Below are 12,398 nucleotides of genomic sequence, written 5' to 3' on the forward strand. Positions count from 1 at the left end.
ATTAAACAGATGTTGGCTTTGGATGCTGAGGCTGAAGAAGTCACTTGGTTTTGTGATGAAATGTTTCTCCCACTGGAAATGCTACTTCCACAGGAACAGAATCAACTTTTTGGGATTCTGTGCTTAAGTACAGATACTAGTGCTCAAAATACTCCAGTAAAGGTTGAGGTAATGATCCAACTTCTTTATTCAAGTAAAACCGAAAAAGCAGAGGCTCTAAAATGTACTAAAAGTAAGAAAATAAAAAAGTAGGTCTTTGGGGGACATTTCTACCACTTATTTTTCTCCAAAGCTAAGTGAGCCTTGTGCTATATTAATGTAATAATAAAATCATATAAATTAATGGGATTACTTAAGCTTGACTTCAGTCTAAATTTTAATTCTACTAAATGTGTTCAGCTTGAATCAGTAAAATAAAACAGGAGCAGATGAAAAGTACAGTTAAAAAATCTAAATTTTCTATTTCCTACATTGTAGAGTGTGAGTTTGCCTCTAAACAGGAAAATGAGTAGGGCAGAGGTTACAGTGGGATTCATGAGGTGGGGAACCCTACAATCAGCAGTGTTGGGCAAGTTACTTTGAAAAAGTAATTAGTTATAGTTACTAGTTACTTCTTCAAAAAAGTAACTGAGTTAGTAACTGAGTTACAATATTCTAAAAGTAATTAATTACTTGAAAAGTAACTATTGCGTTACTTTTTGGCCATTTTTAACTACTTTTGATTTCCCCTCCACATTTCACCTTTAAAAACAGTTTATTTGCCTTGTTTGGTATCATCCTTTTCAGCACAACCTCACGTGTCTGAATTTACAGTCATGTTTTCATTTTGACATACTGTATTAACACAATTGATCTAAAATCAGGGTAGAAAAAGTTATATATTTTTTTATCTATATTTACCTTTTACCTTGATTTTTTTAAATAACCATTTCAAACTATTTACAGAACAATCAGCTGTTCTGCATTCAATAAGATGCCACACAAATTATTTGTGCCACTCCAAAAAAATTATTTCTGTCCACTATAAAGTGGAATGTTTGACTGACATTTTCATATTTATATCCTGTTCATAGCCTGTACATAGCTTGTACTCACTACAGCCTGTACATACTTATAGTTATAGAATATTCACAACATACTTCATACTGTGTACATTATAACATACCATAATAGACCCATTTCTGTAATATACTTACATATCTATACTATTGCTAATATATATTGTAATATATCTACAGCGGGGAAAATAAGTATTTGACACATCAGCATTTTTATCAGTAAGGGGATTTCCAAGTGGACTATTGACACAACATTTCCACCAGATGTTGCCATCAAGCCAAATATTGAAGTCATACAATCAAATCAGAACATATAAGTATACAAGTTAAACCATAATAAATAAAGTGAAATGACACAGGGAATAAGTATTGAACACACTTTATTCAATACTTTGTAGAAAAGCCTTTGTTGGTGATTACAGCTTCTAGACGCCTCTTGTATGGATAGACCAGTCGTCTGCATTGCTCAGGAGTGATTCTGGCCCATTCTTCCACACAAACGGTCTTTAAATCTTGAAGGTTCCTTGGGCCTCTTTTATGAACTTTAATCTTCAGTTCTCTCCATAGATTTTCTATGGGATTTAGGTCAGGTGATTGACTGGGCCATTCAAGCAACTTGATTTTCTTTCTTTGAAACCACTTCATTGTTTCCTTGGCCTTGTGTTTGGGATCATTGTCTTGCTGAAATGTCCACCCTCTTTTCATTTTTAGCTTCCTGGTAGATGGCAGCAGATTTTTATCCAGAATGTCCCGGTACATCTCTCCATTCATCCTGCCTTCAATAATATGAAGTCTGCCAGTACCCCTTGCTGAAAAGCAGCCCCAAACCATGATGCTTCCACCCCCAAACTTGACTGTTGGTATGGTGTTCTTGGGGTGGTGAGCAGTGCCATTTCTTCTCCAAACATGGTGTGTAGAATGACTGCCAAAAAGTTCAATTTTGCTTTCATCTGACCATACTATAGTCGTCCAATAATCCACAGGCTTCTCCAAATGCTGTTGCGCAAATTTTAACCGAGCCTTGACATGCTTTTTGTTCAGCAATGGAGTCTTGCGTGGTGAGCGTGCATGGATGCCATGGCGGTTCAGTGCATTGCTTATAGTTTTCTTTGAAACAACAGTACCTGCTGATGCAAGGTCTTCCTGAAGTTCTGTCCGAGTGGTTCTTGGCTCTTGGAGAACCCTCCTGATTATTCTTTGGACTCCTCGGACAGGAATCTTGCGTGGAGCACCTGATCGTGGCAGGTTTATGGTGAACTGATGCACTTTCCATTTCCGGATAATGGCCCCCACAGTGCTCACAGGAACATTCAGCATTCTGGAAATGCACCTATAACCATTCCCATCAAAATGCTTTTCAACGATAAGATTACGAAGATCTTGAGAGAGTTCTTTGCTTTCACCCATCATGAAGTCTTTCCTGTGTGCCTTCTGGGTAATGAGGAGCCTTTATAGGCCATCAATTAGGACTAAAGCAGCTGATATCAATTAGTACTGATAGGGGACAGGATTTCTCTATCAATACTGACAGATTTCAGGTGATCTCCTGGCTTTCTATGTCATTTTGCCCCTTGTTATCTCCATGTATTCAATACTTATTCCCTGTGTCATTTCACTTTATTTATTGTGGTTTAACTTGTATACTTATATGTTCTGATTTGATTGTATGACGTCAATATTTGGCTTGATGGCAACATCTGGTGGAAATGTTGTGTCAATGGTCCACTTGGAAATCCCCTTACTGATAAAAATGCTGATGTGTCAAATACTTATTTTCCCCGCTGTATATCACTAAAGCACTTCTGGATGGATGCAAACTGCATTTCGTTGCCCTGTACCTGTGCATGTGCAATGACAATAAAGTTGAATTCTATTCTAAAGGAGAACATCACAGCCTGATACCTGCAGGTCTGACAGCAGCAGGTGTATCACTCCTTTTTCTACCTGGAGACAGCAGTTGCCTCATTGTTCTGACACACAACACAATACTATCCACAACACTACACACTAACTACACAAGACAACACATTAACTACACACTCCAAACACGCTAAACGTCACAAATCTCTCACATCTCAAAACTCGCTCTCTCTCGTGCCGTCACTCCTAAACGTTCCCCTTTTTTGTTTAGTTTGTTTTTGCTCATAAGCAGAGAGTGCTTGCTGCTCTGTCCTTAGACAGTAAACATGACGAAACTATTGAGGAAAAAATGCCGTGTATATATTGTTTATCATGACTCTGGTTTTACGTGGCCTATCAACACAATTTATAAACTGGTATTTATCACCTTGTTGCTTTGTCTTGAAGTGGTCATGTGATTGGCTTATATAGACGGTTGAAGCTATTATACATTTCTGTGGGCTGCCACAGACTCCAGTGGCACTGGAAGAAATTACAAAATGATAAAAACGGAGATATATAAGAAAAGGAAGCATTATGCATTGGCACCAGTTGTTAGCTGTCAAGTCTGCTCCGGAGCCTCTGACTTTGTCATGAAGAAGACAGAAAAAGATAGAGCAGAGAAACTTTTATTTAACATGTAATCTTGTAAAGCAATGGATGGAAATCTGAAAGAAGAATCTTTGAGATTTCTAGTTATTCCTTCAGAAACTAGGGCACTTTTTAAAGGCCCTGGTAGGTTTTGGAAATATTGCTGTGTATTCAACTTTGTGACTCAGATGCAAAGATGAACACAAGATGAGAATTCTGGGAATAGGCACTTTTTTAATTAACAAGAACTGTGGTCAAAGAAAAACTAAATACCTGAATAATTGTCTGGTAAAAAAAAAAAAGAGTAAAAACTACAGTGTGGTTAAAAAAACAAAATGCGGGCCTGTTAGGTAGCTCACAAGGCTCTGCAAGCAGTATTGCTTAGAATGTGAATTTTCTTTGCATAGGTTTGCATGTGCAGCTGTGCTTCTTCCTCGCACCGTCTAAAATATACATGTTGGATTAACTGGCGGTTCTAAATCGGCAGCGTGACAGTGTGTGGTCTTTTTGTGTTAGCCTTGTGAAAGACCGCTGACCTGCTTTGGTGTATCTCACCTTTCACCCTGTATCAGCTAGGACAGGTTCCTGCCTATCACTTGGATAAACGTTTAAGGAAAGGGAAACAACATTATCAAGTAAGCACACAGGCTGTTATAGGTGAGATCACAGGGTCAAATTGCATTCATTCCTCTGGCTCTGAGCTAGCATGGATAATGTGCAGCATTCATTTCTGAGTGAGCAAATGGGCAGTGACTGCCACACTGTTAGATTCTTTTAATACTGCTGGGGAGGAACAGCTGTGTGGGTCTGTGAGGTCTGGGTACTCTTCCAAGAACTGGATAGTCACATGTGAAATAGCCATTCATCTATCCACAACAATAAAGTGGTTGTTTAAACTGCAAAACAAAAAAAGGTGATTGTTGGATAAATTAGGTGCACTGTAACTTAACTCGGCCCTCTGTCACCTGGAGCTAAGATTAAGAGGTTGTAAACTCGCAAAGAAAAATAGGACATGCTGTGCTCTACATTTACATCAAAACTAGTACAAGCTGTACCATTCTTGTACAGCAGTGCGTGCCTATAATCCTTCTTGGATTTAGCTGGTGCTAATTATGGCTAATTCAACAGTAATTACATCTACACAGTCATCATGTTTATCTAATGACGATGTCAGTGACGCGTGCATGTGTGTGTGTGTGTGCATGTGTGTGTGTGTGTGACAGAGGCTGAATGAAAGGCCCATAAAAGAAAAAAGGCTTTAATACATCTTCGTTATTGATTAAACCCTCGAGATTAGATTTGGAAAGCGGGTCAACGGGAGAGCTATCCAGGACACAAAAGAGTGTTTGGGGAACAAAAAAAAAGGGGGGACAACATCTTTACATGACTGACTGATGCTAGTAAGGAGATAAGGAAATGAAAAGAGGAAATCAGGACGATGGAGAGAGCTGAGATGATAAAAATAAAGAACAGCGGACAGACACAGAAGGACCGGGAAGAGGGTGAAGTGCGGGTCTCTGGTATGGAGCCCTCTCCCAAGGGCTCATGAATCTGTACTGTTTCCAGTTGGTCTTAATATTTGTTAGGAAACCTGATAAGGAGCCTTATCTTCGTGCTGATTGGACAATTACATGACTGATGGTTCCTGAAATGGGGTTAATACAACTGTAATTGGACACAAAAAAAGGAAGAAAGATGGTTGAGTATGGGGGGAGGGCAGGGTACACAAGAATCCATCTACCATGTATATTGGAGTAGGCCTGTAATAAGGAATTACACCACACAGCACAATCTGCTGCAATGTCACATATTAGACCTGGCAGCTCCAGCCCTGATCAGTACTTATGTTGGCTGATATTGACAGGTGACATACAGACAACGTGATTCCTTTTGACTCATATACTCTGTAGTTAAGTAAGGAAGTCATGAATGGATCCTAAAGAAGCCATGATGGTATTTTATGAATGGAGCCTAGAATTTAGATTTGCAAACAAGCTAAGTGTAGCCTTGAAAAAGGGTGCATGTATGGATGAAAACTCTTATGTTTTCCATTGTGTGTTTAATCTAGTTTCCCATATTAGCTGTCCCAAAAGTCTACTCCACATATAGATTCAAAAAAAAAAACATGGCGCCATCTTTATAGTGTACTGGCACATGTTAAAATTGATGTTACTCAAGTATGAAACATCTCATCCTAAACGTTAACACTCATGAAGTCCTACTTCCAAACAATAAAAGACAAAAATCTAAGTTGTATTTGTTTGCTAGCACTCTGACATATTAGCCTGCTGTACTCACCATAGCGTTGATCTAACACCTCCTCAATCAAAAGGGAGAACAGGTGCATCTCGCGACTGAAGTTTGTAGAAGTCATTTTGCAAATCCTTCTTGAAGATTTTCAAACGTTGGCTGTAGTTTGAAAAATCCGAGTTTTCACAGCACTAGTGGGAAAAAGCTCCTGTTTGCGCTCAAACGTGAAACCCGAATTCCAATTTTGCCTCCTGCTTTTATACCTGCACTCAAACACGTCATCATCACCATGACTCCCAGTGCCACCGAAAATCAATTTTATTTATTTAAAATAAAGTTTGTCTAATTAACTCATTCACTGCCAGCCATTTCCAAACGTATGCTTTCAATTGACGTCTATAGCCGTCAATGGCAGTGAATGAGTTAACATAGCTTTTTAAAAATATATATATTTCTCATTTTATTTTACTGTTTTATTCATCCTTTTTAAAAAATATATTGCCAAACAATCATTAATTCACCAGTTTACAAAAATGAAGATCGATATCTGAAATTTAAATAAATAAATAAATAATTACAATTGATAATGGATTTTTAGCATTAAAGAATAGTTTTTCAATGGGCTTTAAATGTTATCAGAGCCGATGTTGTGCCAAAAAGTGATCACAGTCCAAAAAGTGATTTACGGTATTGAAACGTTTGTTTGTGTCATGACATTTGTAAACAGTTGATGTTTAAGGTGCAGTCAGTTAATAGCAATTAAAAAGAAAGCTGATTTTTATTATTCCTAAATGGAAAAAGTCCATTATGAATTTTTGTTATGAATTTCATTTATCAATCCACCTCCTCACTGCTCTTTCCCGGTGCAGCAGCCAGAGCTGGATCAAGCAGCCAGATGGCTTCTGGAGGAAGACTAACTGCAACAAAGGGTCTCTGGGAGGCTGCTCAGGCACAGCAGCTGAAAAATCAAAGATGAAATAAAAACTGGACCTGATCATGGTGCTGCATGAGACAAAAAGTCTAGATGATAAACCAGTGTATGAATTGGTAACACTGATTATGATGATCATGTTTAGGTGGAAACTAGCGAGCTAACTTACTGCTAACCTCTAACTCAGTTAAATTGAATAAACTCTGTTTTCTTGGATGCCTGGATGTTAAACTTAATTGTTAAACCCGGTAAAACAGCAACGCTGATCATTTTATTAAAGATGAAAGAAGTTAGACCGTTTTTAGCTCTCAGTGATCCCTCAGTGTTCGTTTGACTTTGGGACCTGAAATATGGCAGCTTTTCACTTACACATTTTTGAACCACTCATTCATAGAAATAGTTTCCAGTCAAAGATCTGGACAGATCCAGCAAGTTCACAGTAGTTTTACAATTTTCTGCAGCGCAGAAAAAAAAAACCCTGAAAACATCACTCCTCTGAAGTAACACATTGTGATTCATGTACAAACAACACACAATTATTGTAGATTCTTCAAAGCCTCCTTATATTCAACACTTGGGTAGGTGGTGTTATACATGCCCTCACAGCACCGGCACATCAATCACCCTATTTTCACCTTGTCACCTTCATTAAGCTGCTCTCTTTCCTCTGATTAATCGTTAGTGCTGATTGGCTACAGAAGGCCTACCGCATGCATGGGGGGGGGGAAATACCGTGGGCCAGGGCTGTGGCATCTAATGTCTGGTTGTCAGTGTCCTGTGGAAAAGCAAGTGATTGTCCTCAAATCAGATGTCCCAGCAGATTGATCTAGTTTGCCATGCTGGCAAAAGACCAATACACCAAGACAAACAGCCATTTATGCTTTTTACACAGACAGCCCGTTTAACCAGGGAACTTGACACAATGTATTTTTTATCTATCCTCTGTTAAATAATTCTACAAGAATTATTTAACTAGAAGAATTGTTGTACCACACATTAAAGTTTCAAATCAGTGAAAAAGCAATCGTGCCAAAGAAATGTCATGTGTTTGTTTAAGATGACTGCAATTATGGTATTACAGTTTTTTCTGAATGCTTAAACCCTAACTGTGATTCTTATAGCACAATTTCTAAAACTATTAATACTTATAGCAAAACCACTCACTAAGTTTGCAAAACTAAAAGCACAAACACTGCTTTACACTCAGTTTGCCATTTTGTAACACACACTTTGCAAACCTGTAGCTACAATCCACTGCACAGCACTCTTTTTGCAGAACTGTAAACACAACTCACTGCTTTACACTCAATTTCCAAATGATCAACGCACTCCTAGCAAAACTATACACATTTACGGCCATTATTTACACTATTTTGCCAACTGTCTGGCACACTGTCACATGTGAAAACTTTTTTAGATAATTAGTTCACTTTGCAATCAGCCTAAGCACTATCATACAGGTAAGCTCTGTGTGTGGAGTACAATGGAGGGAGCAGGAAGAGTGAGAAGTAGAGGAGACTGAGGAGGACGTGGAGGTGAAGAAGTAGGACGAAGAGGACGACAAGGACAAGGAGGATTGCACATTGCATGTGATGTAGACAAAATTTTGTGGCCAGATCCAGAGAGACGACGCGATGTAGACTGATTTCTTTTTTTTCCTCAGTGAAATTACTATTTCGTTTTGACTTGGAAATAAACACTTGTGTTTGTTTTGATGTGTGTGAATAAACACCAGTACAGTTTGGATCCGTCTATGTTTATGGACCTATGCCAAAAGTATGAGCTCAAACTGACATAGCCTACCTTGTGCACAGAGAAAGCAAAAGCCAGATGTTTTGTATTCATACCATCAGTGTGCAGTTGGCGCATTGTGTGCTTAGTAGATGATGGCTTGTGTGTACTGTTTGATACGGAAACACCATTTTTACGAAGGTGGGAAGAGTTAATCTAGCTGTGTTCGCTTTTGCAAGAGAACTACAATGTTTTGGTAATTGGGTGACAGGTTTTCTTATTTGTGTGAAGAGTTTTGCAAAAATAGCCAATAGTTACAAAAAATGTGCTTAAGCAATCAGAAAAAACTGTAACAGAAAACACACATCTCTGTCTCTTTTCTTTTCTGTTTAGCGTTTCACTTACCTTCTAAACTCACCAAGTACTTGCACAATCCTGAGGTTTTTAGAAAAGAACATCCCAGATTAAATAAGGAGGAGATACAGACATTAAAACTAACCTTTATTACTATGATACAAAACAATATTAATGAAGTTATTAAAAGTGATACTTCTTACTAGAGATGGCACGATACCACTTGTTTATGTCTGATACCGATATCATAAATTTGGATATCTGCCGATACCGATATGAATCCGATATAGTGTTTTTTAATCAATAAAATTGTTTTTTTAATATCTTGCTGCTTTTTGTATAAGTTTATGCTCAAGTTTAAAAAAAAAAAAACAAAAACACTAAAGCTATTCTGTTATACCTGTATGCAAAAAATACACTCCACCCAAAATATTTCTGTCACGGTCTGTGTTGGCAGACCGTGGGGATGTGGGGAAAGGAGGACCCAGTCGCGGTACTCTGCGATGCAAACACTGCACTTTATTTACAGTGTATGGTTGTAACAGTAGTCTGGCGAGGAAGGAGCGGCTAGCAGGTCCAGCGGGCATGTGGTGTGGAGGTTAGCCGGATAACACGAAGCCAGTCGGTTAAATCCAATAACAGACCTTTATTCGCCGTCAGCAACAATACACTTTATAAGCCAGGTCTCTGGCCAGGTTTGTTACATGGTACAAAACAACAATAAATCCCCGTGCTTTCCCTGACTCCCGTGTCGTGTCTCTCCGTGAACAGTCCGTGTCTCAGTGCTCTCCGCTCCCATGTCTCAGCACTCCTCGTGCTGGCTGCTGTCTGGCGCTCCACACTTCTCGTGGGGACACAATAGACGCAGCCGTCAGGACACATATAACCGCGGGCATACACACACTAACTCAGCTCAACAGGATGACTAACGTGGAGTCTCATGGAATGATCCCGCGTCGGTGGGAGCTCCAAGATTCTCTTAAGTAGCTCCCTCGACGAGGCCTCATCAGCAGCAGGTGCGTGGCTTCGGGTGTGGCCAGTCCCCTAGCGGGGCCACACCCACCATGCCTGAAGGCGCCTGTAAACAAGGGTTCAGATACACCTGCACCCATACACACAGACACACATTCATATCTACAAGGATGGAGAAGAGGGGGCAACAAAACACCAAAAATACATATAATATAACCGGTCCATGACTGCCCAGGGATCCTGGGTCGCTCAGACCCAGAACCCTGACAATTTCATAGTTCAGCAATACTGATCAATCTAATAAACTTAAACCTACTCCATCCACCCTATTCTTGTATTTTAAAGAGAAGCAACCTAACCAATAGGGTTATAAAACTCCCAGCAAAAAAAAAAATAGGGAACCCCCCCCTCGACCTCATGATGCTTAATCGATGTTTTACTTTAATTTGATGCAGTGTGAAAAAAATGCACAGAAATCAATTATCTTTCAAGAATAATTAAATAGATTCAACATCTTTATTCAACAGAATTGCAGACTGCACTGATGGTATCTTCCCAAAGTACTATAGCTTACTAGGGTACATTAGACTTAATAGTTACTATATACAGTAATGGACTTCTATACATTTTACATCAGATTAAAACTTTGGGTGTAAGATTCGGATAATTTTTTATTGAAAGCTAGACATTTTAAATGAGAATAAGAAAGAAGAGCATGTCTTTGTGCCCCCTTTTCCCTGTTAATGTCCTATCTGCCCCCCTGGCTAAACTTTGCTAGATCCGCCCCTGCACAGTTACCAGCCATCAGCTGCATAGAAAAGGATCCTGGTGTATAAAGTAATATTAAATAAATTCTAACAACAGCTGATCAAGCTTAAACGTGCTGCTGTTGTTCAGCTGCTGGTTTCCTCTTTCGGGCGCGAAGTGGGCGATAAACAAACAAGAGAGACGGACTTGCGACAGAAAAGCCGATCAGCTGATCATTGATCAGTTTCACGATTGAAGTAGCAGCCGGAGAAGGACGGAGAGAGAAGAGGCAGTCGCTCCATATATCGGATGTTAAGCTTAACGTGGGAATGCTTTACAAACATTCATAGATGAACTTACACACTTGCTTTACTTCTCTCTGGGATAACTTCCTCATAGATGAAATGCTGGATTGGTAGGAGGCTACAAATATACACAGCCGCTCTATCACGTGACGCACACTGCTCCGAGGTGCTACGGTTATGAGCCGAGTTACGCCGTGTTGCAAGTTTTGTGAGGTGCTTTTTTGATATTTAATGGATCGGATTACATTTTTTTATTTCTCTCCGATATCCGATCCAGTAATTTACGTCAGTATCGGACGGATCGGTCCATCTCTACTTCTTACACACACACGCACGCACGCACGCACGCACACACACACTCAGCTCATCACAAGTGTATAAAAGTTTGAGTTGTCTGAAAAACTAAAGAAAGAAAAGCACACAAATGTTACAATACAAAAGTTGGAACTTTATTAACACCCAGAAATACAAACTGATGGGTTGATAAATATCAAGAAGACAGTACATTTCACATAAAGACTGTGCATCATTTCAAGATGAAGAAATGCAATATGGGGTCAACCAGAGGATTAATAATCAAAACTAAGTAATTCTGATATTAATGCTGCACTGCCTCGAATCTCACTATAAGTTACATCTGTTGAACTGACTTCTTGCTAGCATTTCCAAGGAAGTCAAGATGAAAAAAATGAAACCTAAAAACAGAGGGTCCAATACATTTAACAGGAATTTGTCAAAAAGAACAACAAAAGTACTGACTGTTAATTTTTTATTTTTGACCCTGTGACTCAGTTATTAGTTTGAAGCTAAACGTTTGTATGTCTTCATAAAATACTGTAAAGCTTTTGACTCTTAGGGAGTCAGGAGCTACATGACAGATATTATTTTGAATGACTTGGATATTTGCTGTTTACCAACCGTAAGTCTGCACAACAGAAATATTGTTCTGAAACACATTAAAATACACAAGTGAAAGATGACATCTGTAATGCATAAAACTGTAAGCAAAGCAAAACTGTTTATGTGAAAAACTGTAAAATATAATTTCAGTGTTCTTTTTACATTTCATAAGAGTAAAATCCTTGTAGGAGTAAATGTATCCAAGCTTCTGACAGATGTGACAGATGTTTAACTTATTGTTGTTTACTTGTAGTGTACAATAAATAATCAAAAACACAGGATTATTCTGCAATGCTTCATTACTCATTAATGTTACAAATGTTGAAAGGTAAAAGTTTTCAATAAAATCCTAAATATTGCAAAATGCTGCAAGAACTCAGTTCTTCTTTCACTGCTTTAGGACACATCCCATTATATTGACTACTGTACACACACTGCTTAATATTTAAGATACAAAAAATACTGGTTTCTGTGCATGCATCTGCAGTGAAGGTGTGTGTTGTTTTGCCATGCAGCTTTTACTTACTTAGGCGCAATCAAGCACTCTTCTTCATTTTGCCTACCATGAAGTCAAGCCAAAAAAACAAGAAAAGAAAAAAGATTTTTCTGGTATGAAGTATAACAGTTCCCTGAACTACCTCTGATAGTGTCCTCATCGTG

This window comes from Astatotilapia calliptera, chromosome 14 (assembly GCF_964374335.1).
Source record: "Astatotilapia calliptera chromosome 14, fAstCal68.1, whole genome shotgun sequence".
Taxonomy (NCBI): Eukaryota; Metazoa; Chordata; class Actinopteri; order Cichliformes; family Cichlidae; genus Astatotilapia; species Astatotilapia calliptera.